The sequence below is a fragment of the Mastigoproctus giganteus genome, chromosome 13 (assembly GCF_048544385.1).
Source record: "Mastigoproctus giganteus isolate SK-2022 chromosome 13, ASM4854438v1, whole genome shotgun sequence".
Lineage (NCBI taxonomy): Eukaryota > Metazoa > Arthropoda > Arachnida > Uropygi > Thelyphonidae > Mastigoproctus > Mastigoproctus giganteus.
The window spans coordinates 8,525,801-8,546,229 of record NC_143587.1 but is presented as its reverse complement, the minus strand read 5'-3'; positions in this window follow the sequence as shown (position 1 = coordinate 8,546,229).

Here is a 20,429-nt window from a genome sequence, read left to right as displayed (position 1 = left end):
ATGCATTAAGAACCTGCAGATAAATGAACCACTAGGTGGCAGTGATCACAGTGTGTTGAAGTGGGATTTACTCAAGGAGGTAACTACCATCAGAGGTAAAGGGAAGGGTTTTTGTTTTCGTAAAGGCGACTATGATGGTCTGAGACAGTATTTAAATTCTATACAGTGGGACCAACTGATGATGTTACCAACAGCAAACTCAAAATGGGAAGCATTCAAGGAACTAATCTTGGTGGCTACCAGGCTTTACATACCAACTAAGAAATATTGTTCAAGGTTTAGGCCTAAATGGTTGTCAGATGGACTAATGAGCCATGTGGCAGAGGAGAAAAATGCATGGGATACATACAAATTAATGGGTGACATGGAAGCCTATGATAGATATAAGTTGGTCTGTAACCAAGTCACAAAGGAGATTAGGCAGGCAAAGGCAGACTACGAAAAATCCTTGGCAAAGGATGCAAAGAAAAACAGAAAGGAGTTCTTTACATACTTGAACTCGAGAAGGAAAGGGATGAATCAGATTGGTCCACTGGATATTGATGGTTCAACAGTTGAGGATCCTGCTCAAGTGGCTAACAATCTAAACGAGTATTTTGCATCTACATTCACGCATGAGGAGTTATTCAGGAAGGAGAATGATGTAGGTAAAGTAAACATTGGCAGTGAGCTGGATGATTTTGTAATAACTGAGAGGAAAGTGGAGGAGAGATTGTTGAGGATAAACATAAAAAAGGCACCTGGGGTGGATGGGATCTATCCAGTTATATTAAAGGAGGCAGCAAAGGAAGTATGCAAACCCCTAGCCATAATTATGAGAGCTTCTTTGGACTCAGGGGAGGTACCCATAGACTGGAGATGTGCAAATGTAACCCCAATTCACAAAGGAGGATCAAAGGCTGACACAAGTAATTATAGACCTGTTAGTTTAACTTCTGTTCCAGGTAAATTAATGGAGGCACTGGTTAAAGAAGCACTGCAGGATCATCTAGACAAGAATTCAGTTATAGCTCAGACGCAGCATGGTTTTGTTAAGGGCAGGTCTTGCCTGACCAATTTGATTGGATACTATGATGTAGTCACAAAAGAACTGGATGCAGGGAATAACTTTGATATTATATATTTGGATCTTAGAAAGGCTTTTGATACTGTTGCACATGGAAGACTGCTGCACAAATTGGAGCAGTGTGGCATTGGAGGCAAATTGCTGCTATGGATAAGGGGATGGTTGAGTGGCAGAAGACAGAGAGTGGTAATCAATGGACACTGCTCAACGTGGACTAATGTTATTAGTGGAGTTCCTCAAGGTTCAGTGTTGGGTCCATTGTTGTTTTCGGTGTTTATGAATGATATTGATGATGGGATATCAAGTTTAATGTCTAAGTTTGCAGATGATACAAAGGTTGGCAGGGTCGTTAAGGATACTACTGACGCTATGCTGCTGCAACAGGATCTGGAAAGGTTGAACAGATGGGCTGAGAGGTGGCAAATGAAGTTTAACATTGACAAATGTAAAGTACTACATATGGGTAACAGTAACCCCAGAGCAATGTATCAACTCTGCGGTACTACACTGACAGTGGTGGAGAATGAAAAGGACCTGGGGGTAATTGTGCAGGCAGATATGAAGTTCTCTGAGCAGTGCAGACGAGCTGCAAGAGTAGCTCATGGTGTCTTGTCAATGATATACAGGAATGTTTCTAGCAGGGATAAGGAGGTGATTATTCCCTTGTATAAGGCAATGGTTAGGCCACATCTTGAGTACTGTATACAGGTCTGGAGGCCTCATTTCAAGAAGGATGTAGAGCTGCTGGAACGGGTACAGAGAAGGGCAACAAGATTAGTAAATGGAACAAAGGGTTGCTCTTACGAAGAAAGGCTTAAGTTTTGCAAATTACAGAGTCTGGAGACTAGGCACCGGCGAGGTGATCTGATAGAGGTGTATAAGGCTTTGAATGGTTTGAGCATGCTCAATGCCAATGGGATTCTTCATCTTTCTCAGAATAATCACCTCAGAGGGCATAAATTCAAATTGAGGAAGGACGGATGTCGGACAGATGTGCGGAAATTTGCCTTTGGCCAGCGGGTGGTTGGTTGGTGGAACCGACTTCCATCACTTGTTGTTGAAGTTGATAGCCTAAACAAATTTAAAGCTCAACTGGACAGGTATTTCGAACGAACGGAGGGGTGAAATGGGAGAGGGTTTTTTTTTTTTTTTTTGGCTGATGCTGAATAAGCTTGCTTTCTTGCATCATATGCCTCTACTAATGCTAATGCTAATGCTAACTAATGAATACGGAGTACACTGTTAACTCTGTGATCATCGAAAGGTGTGACCAAGTAAACGACTTGGGGATTCTCTTTTCCAGCAGTGCTAAATTTGATGCCCATATCCTTAAAATCACCAGCAAAGCATTCAAAACACTGGGATTCATCAAACGGAACACATACAAGTTCAAAAACTACAGATATGCGGTTATCCTTTATAAAACTATTGTTCTGCCAATCCTTGAATTCAGTTCACCCATCTGGAATCCTCACACAAAGACTTTAACTAACAAAATTGAAGCAGTCCAAAAAAATTTTGTCCGTTACCTTACGTACCGCAATCCTCTATCCTATCACTCAGTGTATTATGAATCGCTGTGTGATTACTTTCATCTGAGACCTCTGCGCACTAGAAGAGTTACTGCTGACATCGCCCTTCTAGCCAAAGTAATCACTGGAATTTATGAAGCATCTGATATCCTGAGTAAAATAAACTTCAATGCTCCCTGTAGACAAGTCAGGAACCTTACACCGTTTCGCCTTGACTCTGCCAACACGGACTTTATGAAGTTCAGTCCACTGAACAGAATCAGCAAATGACTCTCTCATTGACTTCTTTGACAACTCCCAATCACTGATGAATTCCATCCACAAGTTTGCCTCTTCTCTTAAACTGCAAAGTGACTAGCTCACATCTAATTATTGTAGCTTATTATTTGTTATATTATTTTTCTATTCTCTAACGGATTAATTATTACTTGTTTTACCGGTAACTTAACGTAATACACCTGTTCCTTGAGCTGGTGCTCTTATCTCGATGTTAAGCCAGCTCAAGCAGATTTAACTCTCGTAAGGAGTTCTCTCCTTTGTATTATAATATGTTTTCTTTGTAAAATTACCTTTTTGTAAATAATTGTTCAATTTTCCCAAGTTTGGGAAACTGTAAGCCCCTGGCTTTATGGCCGTGAAGGGTAATAAAAGATTATCTCTCTCTCTCTCTCTCTCTCTAATACAATCCTCTTTTGTACATATGCTTTTATTGTTTGAATCTATATCAATGTTTATCGTCCTTTTGGATTTCATATTATTGTTATTATGTTTATTGATCTGATCTCAGATACACTGTTAATGGTTACCTGTTGTGTATCTTGCTATTAATAAAATAAAATAAAATAAAATAAAATAATCACAGACTTCAACTCCTACACTAAACTGGCACCAATCTCCGCCAGCATGATAAAAATAAATACATGCTTGTTTACATGCCCCTTGGGGCGTATTTCCGTCGATTATTGTAACTTTATGGGCTGGGCATTCACTGTAACTACTTCACATTCTAGTAAATATTCTAGTTTCAACAGGTGCACGGGACTTTTTGCTCGCCGTGTATACTGACGTAATGGTTAATTCCAGAGGCACATGACAGGTCAAAAAAGGACCCCCATCCCTTCAAAAGAAGGGATGATAATAGATGGTCGCATAGCGAGCACATCTACTTGCCAGACAGCGGAAAGAGGAGAGGAGTTTGAGTAATTATTTTTAATAACAATACAATTATGAACCATTAACGATATTTAGTAGTCACGTGTGCTTGAACTATGGTTAACTCAAACTCCTTCGCTGGCAAATCAGCTGGGCTAGCTGTCGTTAATTCTATAACAAATTACCACTAACTGGGATATTACTGTAAGATGTAATCGATAAATTTACATTTAATTGTATATAAAAAAATCTACAAATTCTTGTGAAAACAATTTTTTATTCTTTTAATCAATTTTTACTAAACATACCATCAGAATTTTAACAGTGTAACAACAGTTTTATGAAAATTCATTACGTTTAATTGTTACTGTTTGATGTTTAAAAATACCTACGTACAACATTAAATTAAAGATTTCATTGTGCAGATTCCTTATTTGAGCTTGGATTTCCGTGAACTCTTCTCGGTGGGTATGCTAACAGTGACCACCCGCAAGTAAATGCAAGGCTGGCACCTTCTCGCGACAACTTCCGAGACAAACTCGCTGGCTCTGTTCCAAACACGTGGTTGTTACCAGGTGCTTTGATCTTACCTTAGCCAGTGGGGTGATAGTATAAATAGTACTCGGAACCCTTTTTTATTCCGTCTCCTAACGATCGTTAACTTTTATTTTTTATGTATGCCGAGTGTTTACGGCTAATATTCAGTTTAATCGCATCACAATTTCATGCCAGAAAATGGCTATTTTTAAAGGTTAGCATTTCATCTTTCTGTACTCGCGTACTGCCTCACACAGTTGAATGAAAATATTCATTCGAGATACTACACTAAACTCCTCCACGTAGAAATGACCTTCAACGGGCACTACACCAGAAATCGATTTACACGAATTTAGTAACCATGGAAACGCTATTTATACAACAACCTTCAGAAGCAGACCTTGACTTCTACGAGAGCAATTGTTGCGCTTCACCTCAGGAACGTGCAGTGATGAGAGCGGATACATGATTCCGGCTTCAACATGCTTTGGAATTTAAGACTGGGAAGGAACTGAGACAATTACCAGAAGAATATTATTTTTGCCACGTATTAAAGTCCTCTTAAGTCGCCATTTCTTTCGTCTACTGTATTTGAATTAGAACGGAAATATTAAGCTTCAAATTTCCAAAGATTGAGATGCCAGGAAAACTCAATGTTCGAAACTCTCTCTCTCTCTCTCTCTCTCTCTCTCTCTCTCGTGAATCCTTTCCAATATCCAGCCAACCCTTTTAGACGCGTAGATCCCAACAGTCGCTAAACACTAATCTTGGTGTCATGTTCGAATCCAAACGTCATTTTCATCATCGACTTGAGACGCTCCTCGCCCGTGCTATTCGCCTTAGATGGACTGTTGATAATACCTTCAATATGACAATGACAAAAGAAAACCAATAATTAATACAATTGTGTACTCTCCACTTTCATATTCATGAACTATGAACACCTCCAAAAATGACAACAGAAATGATCATAGCGGTCCATATAAAGAAGCTTCTTACTCCCCACAATCAAATTAATGGAACTGAGCCATGTGCTGCTGGACAGTCGCACAAGCGCAGCCCTCATATGATGAAATTTATCGTTCTGCCCCAAATAACCCTTTACATCTCACTGATAAAATCCTTTATCAGATGCTCTCCCGAATCCTTGGTTCAGACCCTTGACGCAGACTTATGTCTGCGACTGATCGCACCTACAGTCAGTTAGTCCTTTGCTTCTAGCTCCTTGAAGAAGCTGTCGTTAACTGGAGAAGATTGTCAAGGCGAAACTTTGCTCCACGTAACTACTGTATTGGTTTCATACGACGATGTTCACTGATGCTCTTAAACCTATCTGCTTTAAAGAATAGTTTGACTTGTGTGATGCTATAACTGTGACTGAAATTGTTAACTTCACAAACACCTGGACTCGACCTGATCTCTATATACATTGTGACCTGTCTTCTGCGGCCCTACCTGATTTGATGATGCCTCGATCTAGATGTGGGGGCCCTGCCATATAGATGTTATAATTTCAGTGTCACGTCAACTACTGACATTGTGTCGTGATGAGCTATATTGCAATTTACACTACATATACTGCACACGGCAATGTCCACTCAACAGTTTTTGGCAGCGACTCGAATCGATTTTTACGGGCTTTTTTCACGAAGTGGCTGAGTTAGTCGGTCTCAGGTTATGGTCGCATGGTTTAAACTCTGTTTTCGTCCAGCAAAAAGGGAACTATACCACCGAATAGACGAAATTTACAGACACAACATACTGGCGCCTAATAGCTTTAGCTGTTTCGGCACTTAACACACGCGCGCCCAAAGGCGCGCGCACACACACACACACACACACACACACTGAGGTACTAATCTGTAGGTCTTTGAATCCCCCACAAGATCACTTCAACAAACCAATTTGTTTTTCAGTGATTAGCAACTTACTGGCAAAAAGAAAATTTAATACAAGTCCAACTTGGTTTGGATTTATGATCCTGGATCTATCTAGATTCATTAAATACAGTGAAAATTTCTCCTTCATTCATTTTGCTGTTCTCCTCTCACATCTTCATAAATCTCAGCTACATCCCTCTAACTTACCATGTACTACAGCTCGCATACTCAAACGCTCGCCTCATGTGACCACCATTTGGCCAACCGTACTAATTTTGTTGCCCATCTTTGTACTTTTTCAAGAACCTTGACGTTATTTTTAGGTGTTCACTCCAAATTTGGGTCAAGCGCAGTCTTGTAATTGCTTATGTGGTGAAATTATAACCTCCCTACCCATACAAGCAACTCAAAAAAATAAATAAAAATAACCGACAGAACAATGAATCCTACTTGTTTCCTGACTTAATTTCAGGTCTGCCTGTATGACCACCAAATACCATTCTTTCTCTACCATTTTCAAATTAAAAATGATAGAGAAAGAATACATGTAAACCACCCAGTATATAAGTTGGGATTTATATTTTCCAAGTATAAAATCTTACATTTTGAGGCATTAAAACGTAATTTCCACTTATCTGACATCCTTAAGCAGCACTACTTGACACTTATTAACCAGTCTTTCCAATCTTTATGTTACTACAAATTTTGACATAATGCCCTATATCCTTTCATCAGTGTCATTTAAGAGAATCAAAAACAAGAGCAGTCCAAGCGCAAATCCCCCGAGGCAGCCCACTTCCAATCACAACCATTATGAAATGCAGCCATTACTTACAACTCCTTGCGTGATGTTATGTAATCATCCTGTAATGCACTAAGCATGTTACCTGTGATACCACTACGTTCCAGCTTATGTCATTTCTAGTAAACAATCCTCTGTAATTTCCATATCGTTGGTTTTACAATGCTCGCATTCATTATTACAATTGGAAATGATTCTTACGATATTTCTATTCGGACATGCAATGCCTGAACGCAAGGTCGGGGACTACAAGGCTTGCTGGGATGTCACAAGCAATGATATGGGCTGTGTGAGAGTTACAAAAACACAAACAGACGCACATATACACTAATCTAGATGCACAGTAAATAAATTTGATCAAGTAATGGTTAAGTCTCGAATGCAGACATATCACAAACATGATGCCACCCTGACAGTGTATCCAGAATTTGAATACGGGGAGTACAATGTGTACATGTATGTATGCGTTTCTGTCTACGCGTTTCACGAGATCACCTTACAATCCGCCTGTCATCTGTGTTGCAGCGTTCTGCATAGCCAGTCATACATGTTACGTAGGTTTGTGTGTTTAGCGTCGTGTTGTATGATGACTGGCAGCTTAGCAACCAGACATTTAAAAAAAAATCACCTGGAAATTCTCTGGTTAATTCACAACCCTTGCCAGGGTGAGGATACTAGTCTGCAGCATTCACTGACACTATATGCTGGGCTGTCTCTGGGAGCCTGGTATGTCAAAGAAAGGCCTAAAAGAAAAGTTGATAAAGGAAGAAGGGGGAGTTGAGATTGAGAAAAGAACCAGTGGGACAGCATTCACTGAAACTCTATGCTGGGCTGTCTCTGGGAGCCTGGAATGTCAAAGAAAGACCTAAAAGAAAAGTTGATAAAGGAAGAAGGGGGAGCTGAGATTGAGAAAAGAACCAGTGGGAGGAGGACTGTGGATGGCCAGAAGTCTCATCGCACAATTATCTTTATAACATTTGCTTAGAAAGTGCAAGTAGGACAAACTCAGAGCGGGAATCGCAGCACTAGAGCATTTAACTCTGGAGCCAGTTGTTTGACAACACACTCGTGTTACGTAACAGCCACTAACAAACAGATATTAACCAGTGACACGTTATCCTATAGGCAAAAAAAAGACATGTGCCTAGGGCACCGATCAGACAGGGACCCCAAAATCACTTTCAAAAATTCATTGCTGTTTTTAACTAATATTTTTAAGTGATTGTTATTGGAAACTGAACTTTATACCTGCCAAGGTCAATGAACTTTACTTGAAGATTAATTTGAAAATTACGTTTTTTCCAAAAATGGTTTTACCGATTTTGATGGAATTTTATATTTAGTTCTTTATGTCATATAATTTGTTTATTTTGCTGTCACAATAAAATGAAATAAAATGAAGGATATTAGTTTTTTCTTTAGATGGGGCCCCCAAATTCCATTTTTCCTTGGGCTCCATGAAGGTATAAAGTGCCACTGATATTAAACGCTGTGTGCAAGTGTGTATGCCCCTTCCAGAACAGCAGTGTCAAGCTCATCTTCCTCATTAAGCTACAGTCCTCGCAGTCAGTACAGTGGTTATAACAACCGTCATCTCCACACCAGGGGAAAAGGCCCGAGTTCGAATCCTGTCGATGACGAGAGGAACTTTTGGGTTTTTTTCACCTCATGGCTATTATCGGTCGCAGGAGAGGATAGCTTTTTTTTTTTCTTCTTTCGGAAACTGAGGTTTTTCGGTCGCACAAAGGTGCCTAAGTCCCGTAACTGCTAAAAACGGTGCTGTTTCTCAAATTCTCTATATCTTGTCAACTCCTCTGACCGTGTCACGGATATTTAAACAGGAAATTTAAATTTTTAAAACAGGCAAACCGATCAGGGAATACACGCAATTTATGGACAACACACATGAGTGGATAAGGTTATTTCTGGGTAACTCTAAATGATTCTTCCCCCCCCCCCTTTTCTGGGCTCGTGACACGTTCGAGTATTTACTAAATGGGTCGGTAAAGATTGCTATGTTTAAGATGCTAATCTTTGTGTTCCACGCCTATTTATTTTTATCTTAGATGTCGAATAATTACATTGCATATGAAAAGAAAGCTAGCAGTAACACCAGAGAAATGTATCAACTGTGTGGTAATACACTAAGGATAGTGGAGAATGAAAAAGATCTGGAGGTAATTGTGCAGTCAGATATGAAGTTTTGTTGAGTTTCTAGGTTGTCATCATGACTATTTTCCTCTAACTGTTGGAAAGGCAAACTTGTGCATCAAGTAGGAGTGGAGGAGCAGATGAGGGAATGACGATTTATTTATAATTGGATCACTGTGATTCCCTTTCATTCTATATACATGTATTAATGTAACTTGGTGATTAATACATTAAAAAATTTACATTTCTTTCTTTAAGTGCTTTCTCTTGGAACGACAATTAACGCATTCAATATCAGATGACTTTGGTTAAAATTATACTGAGTACTGAAAATCCTCCTTCCCCTGCCTCTCTCTCAGTTTCTCACCCGAAACAAAGGAAGTTACGAAGCGTCGTATTTACCATTAGCTTAAAGATGGGAGTGGCGAATTATTCTTCTCACATAGTGTGTTGGCATCAAAAAAGTTTGGAAAGCATTGGCTTCGAGGATTCAAATTTGTTTTTATTTGTTGAAGGGTTTTAGGCACATCAACGACTAAGGCCGTATTGCGCCGTATATACTGTCTGTAAATTGAGTTCGTTCTAGTCGATTTTCTGTTTGCTGGACGAAAAAACCCGAGTTTTCAGGAAGGAAAAAACCATGCCACCCTCATCTGAGATCGACTAACTCAATCACGTTGACGGGATCCGAACTAAGGTTCTTTTCCACCGGGGGTGGGGGGACGGCGATTCTACCAACTGTGCTACCCCGGAAGGCTCGTTTGTTGGATGTGCATTAAAATATGCAATTCCCGTTTCCAGTTATTTCGAGAGGACCGGAGGGTGCGTATCTGACGGAAACCGCACGAAGCTATGCACCCATCATGTCAACAGGGAACTGTTCACGCAGGTGGACAGTCGGTAATGGTCTGGGGCGTGTTCAACTGGCACACGTTGGGACCTCTGGTACGTCTAGACACATCTCTGAACAGTCCAGGTTACTTGTCCATCCTTGCACACCATCTGCATCCCTTCATGATCATCGTACACCCACAGGGCAATGGACTCTTTCAGCAGGACAGTGAGCCTACCTACAGAGCCTGGTGACTAGAACATGGTTCCAAGATCATTCCGCAGATTTTACCACCATGGAATGGCCTCCCCGTTCACTGGACACGAACCCTCTGGAGCATCTTTGGAATGCTGTGGAAAAGTCCGTTCGAACTTTGGATCCTCCACGCAGCAATGGGACAGACTTATGGACAGCGATGCAGCAAGCATGGATGGAAATACCCGTGGAACGCTTTCGTGAACAAGCGGACTCAATTCCACGCCGTGTGACTGTCCCTTATCCGGGCGAAAGGTGAGCCCACCCGTTACTAGGTAGGTATCCATGATTTCTGTCCACTCAGTGTACTTTTTTTGTTAATCGTGCTCTTTAATTTTCGGCAAGATAAAAAAAAGAAAAGGTGACTTCTAAAAACTAACATTAACTGAATTCACCTAATGTATTAAAAAGCCTTGCAGTCTTCCGAAAACATTTCCTGCGCAATAATAAATGTATAAAGCGGAAGACGACTTGGTTTTCCTTCCTGTGTGGGCTGGGCATAGCGGTTTCTTCGCCAGCGTTGTACGACGGACGACTATTTTTCAGACGAAGTCGCCCCACAGCTTGAAGTTCAGTAACCACGCAGCGTGTAGCGGCATTCGCGTTGAAATCCAGCAGCTTCTAATTACAGACTGCTGCACGAACACGAAAACATATTGCAACTTAACGGAGCGCTTAAAATAAATAAGAAAACTCCGCCATTACGTAATATTTGGAACGCGCAGCATTTTTTCAAACCGTGTAATGAAAACATGCGATGACAAGAATATCTTTATTGCAATCAGTGAAAATTTCACACGCATGCCTGATGCAATCAATCTTGAAATGCTCACTGCTCGCTCCTAATTTAATTCCTCGACATAAAATGAGCATTCAACGTAAACTACTTCAGCAAGTTTCAGCAAGTGTCCAAATTAACTGCAACTAGTGTTCGTTATTAGAAATGGATTAAATGCATAAACACTGATGCGTAGGTCTGGAGTCCTCATTTTAGGAAGGATGTAGATTTGCTTGAGCGTGTACAGAGAAGGGCAACAAGATTGGTGAGGGGAATGAAGGGATCCTCTAACCAAGAGAGGCTTAAGTTCTGCAAATTGCAACGGCTGGAGACTAGGCACCTGCGAGGTGATCTCATTGAGGTGTATAAGGCCTTGGATGGGTTGAATTCTGAATTCAACACGCTGAATTCTGATGGGATTCTTCCACTTGTTCAGATTACGAACCTAAAGGGGCATAAATTCAAACTGAGGAAAGACAGCTGTAGAACAGATGTGCGGAAATTTGCCTTTAGCCAGCGGATGATTAATTGTTGGAACAAACTTCCATCTGTCGTTGTGGAAGTTTATAGGTTAATAAATTTAAGGAGGAACTGGACAGGCATTTGAAGGGAATGGTGTGATTTTTTTTTTTTTTTTTTTTTGACTGATGCTGCATAAGCTCATGCACTTGCTTTCTTGCATCACATGCCACTATTACTACTACTACTACTTATTAAGTTACGTACATCCCAACTAATTTAATTTGGCGCTTCAAGAATTCGGGGGCCCAGTGATGTGCAGCATATTAATCTTTAATCTTTATTGTATACAAACATGGTATATACAATAGACCCTTCACAGCAGCAATGCCAGGGGTTTTACATTGGTTGGTGGACAATAGCTTTGGGGGAAGGGAGCCCACATCGAAGTTCGGGCTAATCCCCCAGTGCCAACAATAAAATAGAATCAATGTCAGATTATTTATAGAATATATGCTTTTGACAGTATTTACAATGAAATAATAAAGGTATTCATATTTACATTATGTTATATTAATATTTATATTCATAAAGATATTGTTGACTTTATTTACAACATATTCATAAAGACATCGTGCTTTGAACAATATTTACAATATATTGGGCATTATTATTATGCTGCCCTTATCAATGTGCACTTTGCCTGGCCAAGGTCAGGCTCTTAAGGATCTGTCTTCGGTACCTCCGATCCTTCACAAACCTACAGAGGTCGCCGTCAATTGAAACAATTGTGGGGAGCATCTCCCTGGGGAGAAAGCGGTCACTGAGCGATAGTCTGTTGTAGTCAGCTGTGAGCGTGGGAGCTGACCTCAGTCCGGGTAGAGGGATTCTCCAGCCACATAGTTCCCAGATGCTTGGCTCCGAGACCATTCCGGTTGTCATCTTGACAGTGAGAACGAGGCGTTTTTCAAATACAAGATCTGGAAGTCGGGCAAAATTAAGTGAGTTCGCCATCGCAGTTGTTCTTTGCTGGGGTGGACGACGATGTTTTTGCGTGATCCAACGAAGGAGCCAGTATTCGGCGGAGTACACGCGTTTGATGTTGGTAGGGGCCGCGGACCCCCAAATTTCCGAGGCATACAGTACGACGGAGTATACTGAGGTGTATACGTATCGACGAGTCACATCCAGATCCCTAACGTGGAGCAGTTGTTGTTTTGTGGTCCAGCGCATTTGACAGAATTTTGCTGTGAGCTTGTCAATGTGGGGGTTGAAGCTCAGTTTATAGTCGAAGACGACTCCCAAGTCTGTATGCATCTTGACCACTGGGAAGGGAATGCCGTCTAGAGAGGCTTGGATTTCAGTGGGTTGGCGCTTCAGAGAAAAGACAATTTGTGCTGATTTGGCAGGGTTAATGAGGAGGCCAAATTGACGGAGATAGGATCCTAAGTTACGTAACTTTACATATTTTTCCATACAACCATGTGCCTCCTCCTTGGGGAACAAATAAATAAATATAAGTAAAAAAATTGAGTTTTCTATTTATTTTAAGTGCCCTGTTAAGTTGCAATATGTTTTCGTATTCGTGCAGCAGTCTGTAATTAGAAGAAATCTCTCAGAGGCGCTGGTATCATCTCTCTCCAATCCTGATCCTACAAATGAGACATCCAGACCAGACGAAACCGCTCTGCCCCTCCTCTTCCCTCATCACTGGCCAACCAGAACTGAATGAACACTCAACTGGACATCCTCCTAGTAGGAATGATTGCACTGATCTGAAAGCACCATTATACTCACTTCTTCCAGCTAACCAGGATATACTCAAGTGGGATTTGAAGCCACTTCTGACGGTCAAAGTCCGCTCTGCTCTGCTGTATCAACCTGATTAGACCGGGGTTGGTTCCAGCCTGTGCCCACCAAATACGGAGGATGCGGAAAGGTCAGGGAATGACCACCGCATATCCCCGGAGCAATATGGCCTTAGTTGCTAATGCTCCTAAAAACCAAATAATAAACAAACAAACATCATCCTGATCATTCCATCAGACAAGTCTCCAGCACCAGTGAATCAACTCTTCCATAATCAAATTCAACTGATACTCCAACTTCCCAGATAACTCCACGCAACAGGCAGAACTAATCACGCTTTTGCACTTTCTCTTTCCTTCCCAACCCCACGCCCTTCTCTAGGGATACCCCCATCTTGCATTAAGTATTTTCCTCTCCTCTGTTTTCGCCTTAGGGGTGCCTTCCGCTCTGCTGCCTCCATCTTTTCTGTAAAATGCTCCTTTCACTCTCGCTATTGCAAGATTGCATGCAGCCCGACAGGCGTTTTTCTACTGCCCTGGCCCGGCTCCCCATGCTGCGGAACGGATCTGGGAGGTCCATTCCTGGTGATCGTTCCTCCCGGGAACTAAGTGACCAGTCGAACAACACACTCCTCACATAACCCACACCGACTGGTTTTGCAAAGTTGTGCATCATCACAGAGTACTGTACTTAAAGCAGGTTTGTGGGAAACTAGAGGAACCGCCTAAAAAACACACTATGTCCACTATAGCTAAAAATAAAACGGAAAAGCTCTAAGTTAAATTAAAGGATCCCACTTTCCACTTCTTTAAACGTGGTGAATAATGGAGTATAATACCGGTTAAAAATATTGTCTACAGGAAACATGATATGTTATTTGAAGTTGATTATTCAATCTGCAATAGGGGGTTGAATGAAAAAGGGGACACGCGTTAAGTAAACAACTTTTTTTTCTTTTTCTTTTTTTTTACACTACACTATGGAGAATTTTCTCGACTTGAAATTTCACTGTATGATGTTCGTCTCCACATTGGTTTTTACTGATCATGAAGGATCAAGCTGTCATTATTGACAACTCCCGCAAATCAAAGGTGCAAATTTCGAATTATTTTATTAAAACTAATTTTAGATAACCTAACCTTACTTAATAACACTGTTTTCCAAACACTTCATTAAAAACTATTATCTAACTTTAGGTAACTTAACCTTAATTAATAAGGTTAAGGTATTTAATACACACACTGGCCAAAAAAATACCAACCTTTGTATTAAGACAGTCAAGACAGAAGAAATGCGAATAAATGCAAAGAACACTGTGACGTAGAGTGAGGACGTGTTGCCTCGCCTCGTGGAGTATAAAAACTGCACAAACCATTCGATTGCAGTAAGCTGAAGCCAGAATGGAGAAAACTCGTGATCTATCAAACTTTGAAAAGGTTTTATCGTGAGTGCAAGTTTAGCAGGAGCCACGATTCAAGAAACGAAAGACATAACTAGTTTCTCAAAAACATCCATCTCAAAGATTTTTAATGACTAGAAAGCAAGCGGTTCTTCCACATCTTTGAGATGTGGAAGAACCGTGCGCATTGGAGAAATTGGTTATTGGCAGTCGCCTACCTATTCAGAAACTACTTGTTTCAGAGAAAAATCCGCTAGCAGCGGTGCCAAGAAAGTCATGTGGTCAGACGAATCACGATAAACTTTGTTTTACAATGATGGCAGACAAACAGTATGGAGAGAATCTCACGAAGGGATGGACCCTGCAGGTGAACTACGGCGCACGCGCCGTAGTTCACCTGCAGTTGCTTCGATTTGCATAACGACTCGCTGGTCATAATGTTTTGGCTCATCGGTGTATATCCTTAAGGTGTTGCAATGCCACTTTTCTAGGAAATACCGAGTAATATGAAGTTCCGTATTGGAATCTTCTTGCAACTTTACTGGTAGCACCCAGTTCATTTCTGTTATAACTGATTTGCGAGTCAATTTTATCAGTGCTGTCCCTGGTAGGAGTCATAGACCCTCTTATGATCAGAAAATGTGGATTTTTTTCATTGCTACATGATGATAAAAGCTTAATGTTCTCCAGAACATTGCTTTAGTCCCCTTGCCCTTCGGAAATCCGGGGACTGCCCCTAGATTTTATAATTTTAACGAGTGTTTACGTTCATAAATCAGTTAATAGTTATATGTTCTTGTTTATATTCCGGCATGATCACTAGGTCAGAGGAGTGTACATCAATTATTTTGACAATGAATGCAATCATTAACCGTATTTAGCAGTCATGCGGGCTTGAACCACGGTCCCCTCAAAGCACATGGGCCTTTGCACTCTCGTGCTTAACCACTCGGCATTTAAGTGGCCACACGTGCAAACTGACAGTCAAACTAACTTTGGTAATTAGCAGATTATTGGCAGCAAGCTGTGCAGGCAGAAACAGTTTAGCAGCAACTACTCCAAGACACCTAAGTGGGCAATAAGTTGAAGTTTTCCTGGAATTAGTTGACATGGGTGGTCAGTCATGTGTGATATTTCCATGCTTCCATTCTTCATCCCGGCGGTCAGAATACCAGTTCTCAAAGAACCAAACTTTGTTAATCCGTTTTACAGTTCATACATTCTAATTGAGACGAAATCGAGACATTCTAATCTCAGGGATTTAATTTTTCCATGCTGAAGACGTCAGGTGGTGCTGGTTAGAAGAGGTATTATGAAAAGAAAAAAAAAAAAAATGAAAAGCTGAGCAGTGAAATTAGCTATATCGAAATTACAGATGATTATTTGTTAGAAAAACTTTCAAGCCTAAAGGCAAAATTGGAAGAGCCTGAAATTGATCGCACACATCCAGTAATTTTTAAGGAGGGTGGCAAGAGTGTGCATTGAACTATTAAGGGTATGAGGAGCATCGTTGCACCGGGGAAATTCCTCTAGATTGCAGAAGAGCCAATATATCACTAATACATAAAGGCGGATTTCAGAGCGAACTGAGTAACTAAAGATCCTCATTATGACTTGCGTCGGTAGAAAAATCATTGAGGCAATGATAAAGAGTGCAGTATAGGGCATTTAGGTAAAAATGAAATTCTGAAGGACGCACACCTTCCACCGGTATCAACGGATCCAGTCTGTGCCATGCCATGATTACCACCTCCAGATGTTTGTGTTATCTTAACCACGATTCACGGGCGACAGCGCCTACAATGGGCATGCGAGCATCGAAACTGGACCTTGAGAGATTGAAAGAAGGTCGTCTGGTCCGATGAATCACGTTTCCTGTTGCACCATTTGGACGGCCGGGTACGTGTGCGTCATTTATCTGGGGAAGTGATGGCGCCTGGATGCACCGTGGGACGAAAACAAGTCTGTGGCGGCGGTGGAACTATAATTAAACACAATAATTAGATGTTTTAAATTATCTTAGATTTTCTACTGCAATATTTTTACTCTTGTTACTCCTCTCTTCCCTCTGTTTGGTTTGATTCTTAAGTTTAATTTCGACTATTTTCGCTCTTGTCTTGCCATACTGCTGGCATTATTTTATTATATTTTTAACTGTCATTCTAATTTATTTGTATGGTTATATATATATATATTTTTTATTATTATTATTTTTTTTCTCTTTCTGGTACCTTCAGTTTGAGCAGCTGCAGGTACGGGATTTTGCTGGCACCAACTGGTATAGCACTACCTCCAGTGGGTGCGGGACTTAACCTTTCTGAGGGCAGAAAAAGATTGCAATGATCAAGTTCCATGGGACTAGGGACATAACTAGTTGTGTCCCACCGCCTCGTGGTGTAGACGGGCACCGGGTAGGCTCTCCAGGAGATCCTGGCCTTCCCGGTGGAAAAGTGGCCAGAAACAACTAAACAACATAACAACACACGTTTCTGGCCATTCTAGGTCTTGTATCTTCACAGAGCACATTGGGGAAGCTGAACTAATGTTCTGGAGCCGCTGTACAGAAGATATTATACATGTCTACCTAAACATCATTGACTGCCCAGCCAATGTCTACTGGCTCCTCAGGGACTACTTCGCAGATAGGCATATCACAGTCAAATCCAAACATCAATCAATCAATAGAAACGTCACTAGGGGATGTCCTCAAGGATATGCACTGGGACCCCTGATATGGAATATTGTATTGCAGGATTGGTTGAAAAACTCATTTTACAATTCTAAAATCATAGCTTTTGCTGACGATCTGACACTGGTAGTTGCTGGACAATCCAGAGCTAAGCTGGAGGCACATGCACAGAGAATCCTTGATAACCTAACAGATTGGACAAAGAGGAACAAACTCCAGATAAATCCCTTGAAACAAATATGATGGTTTTTAAGTCGAGACTTGACCTCAGGAGGGCCCTCCAGATCAAAATTGCCAGGGTCCGGCCGCCGTTGGTAACACAAACCAGAGTTCTTGGAGTCATTATCACCATAAGCTCTCGTTTTTCCAACATCTTCAACACCTGTCTGTAAAATCAAAAACTTTTCGGCTTCCATCGTCAGAAGGAACGACTGGGGGACTATCCAGACGAACAATACTCCTCGATTATAAAGCAGTTTTTCTCCCCATTGTTACCTTTGCAGCCGGGGCCTGGTTCGACAGGGCGCCCAATGTCAAAATCAGAGAGAAACTAAATTCAATACAGAGATCCATGCTGCTATCCACTCACCGCATCTGCAGAACTGTTTCAACCGCAGCCGTACAAGTAATTTCGGGGGATCTGCCCCTTGACCTGCACCTAATTTTTCGAGCACTTTGCTACCGAATTAAGAAGATAATCCCTACCACACTTCTAGAGATAAAGTACCGACCTGGACGCTAACACCAAGAAAGAAAGAACTCGATGCAACACAGAGCTGATCACGAGGCGGCAGGAGCGATGGGATGTCAACGACAGGAGTTGTGGCGCAAAGTTTCCTCCCTGATGTGAAATTCACAACAACCAAAGCAGTAAACTTTTAGCTTACAATATCCCTTGAAGCCTCATTTTTCGTGACAGGACTCGGATCAATAAACGCAAAACTTCATCAACTTGGTTTACTTAACACAGATCAATGTTACTACGGGAAACGCGAGGACTGGCAGCGCATAATCTTCACATGTTCAGAGTATTGTGATCACAGAGAACGACTATTTAGAGAGTTTCCCCAATCTTACCCCGGACACACTTGAACAACCACTTCTAACTCCACAAACCCTTGAAACATTCCAGACTTTTGCTAAAGATGTCTTCACGAAAAGAAAAACGCTCCACCTGGCAACGAATATCAATAACCAAGAAGACACCAAATCACTGCAGAAGTAGTCGGAGCAGATAATATCATTGTTATGGTCCTCTTGCCACACTAAACACTTATTTTTTTCTCGCGCTCTGCCATGAACTGGAGCTCCCCAGTTCTGGACAGCCAGATTCTCATTCTTTTCTTTTTTTTTTTTTTTTCCCTCGCACTACATCCTACTGCGGAACCCCTCTGGGCTGAGAAGTCCCCTCCTCTCTTATCCTACTCACTTTTACCTCTTTATCCAGTAATTCCTCCCTGAGGAATTCTTCCCTCCGGGGGAGCGAGATAGTTGTAGGGGAGGCCTTGCCTTCCTGCGACAAGGGAGAGTACTGGAAGCGGTTGTCCTGGTGACTGCGGCTTCTAGGTAACCAAAAGGCCAAAACACAACATTACACTACAGAACACACATAAGCTCACTAACAAAATCTTTTCTCTCCTATCACTTTCTCCCTAGTGGGGGATGAAAATTCCATGCGCGGGATGAAAACTTTTTTTTCCCGGTACACACATATGGCCTAACATTAACAGAGTCTGTAAAAATAAACAGTGCAACGAGGCGGAGATGAACTTTGTTCTAGGAACCTCCCTTACATAAAACACATACATACATACCTAAATATCATTGCTGACCAGGTACACTCTTTCATGGCAACGGTATTCCCCTCTGGTGGTGCCGTCTGTCTTTCAGCAGGATAATGTGCCATGCCACACAGCCCGGATTGTTCGAGACTGGTTCGCGGAACGTGAGGAAGACTTCCAGGTATTGTCCTGGCCCCCAAATTCCCCAGACATCAATCCCATCAAGCATCTGTGGTTTGTGTTGGAACAGCAACTCCGATCTGCGGCGTCTCAACCACGGATCTTACAGGAGTTAAAGGATCTGCTGGTTACGGGTTGGTACCAGATACCACAAGACACAGAAGTCTTGTAGCGTCCATGCCTCGCCATGTACGAGCTGTTTTTGTTGCACGTGGAGGACCAACATCATATTAGGTAGATGGTCATAATGTTTTGGCTCGTCGGTGTAAATTGATGCACACTAATGGAATTTCTGGAACCTGATTTTTAACACAATAATTCTATTTAAAAATTATTCGCGTATTCGTAATTTACTTGAGTCTCTTCTTTTGAGAAATAATTGGTTAAGAAATACCAAGTAATGTGCAACTCACAATTATTATATTTAAAAGATTATCTCATCAAAATAAAGTCGGTTGATTTTAGATGAGAAGTTAATTTTTCGAAAATTCAACTGGGATTTTTACTCCAGCACATCGACAACGGAACACAATTTTCTTCATTCATTACTTCTTAAAGTTGTGCATTCCTTAAGCGCAATCTGTTGCATGTTAAGGATGCGAAAGCTTGTCTGCTCGTCCTTGTAAGAGGACATCCTCAATTAATCTGATATGAAAATAGAACCTGATGAATTGATCGTACGTTTCCTGGCTGTGCAGTCAGCGTAATTAATACTTACTTTTAAAATTGAACTGGTTATTATTTTAAGATTTTGTATTTTTGTTAGTAAGATTTACTATTATTTTGTTTTAAAAGTACGTTTAAAAACTGTGACGTGTTTTGAGGTCTAAAACAATAAAAAATAAGCGCACGCACACATAAAATGTTTATCCTTACCAGGTACGGGTCTCCTTCCGTAGTTTGGAGCCTTATAGCTCTAAACGTAGATGTATTTAAATTATCCAGATCCTTTGGCATTGGTGGAACATCCCAACTGGGTTATCAGCTTTTACACCGAGGATCACCCCCAGAAATTAATCCCTGAAGTGCTCCTGTTGGGTTATGGTACTCCTTCAGAATAAATAGCAATACAGGTAGTTCCCGCTTTACGAGTTCTTTTTTTTTTTTTTTTTTTTTTTCAATTATCA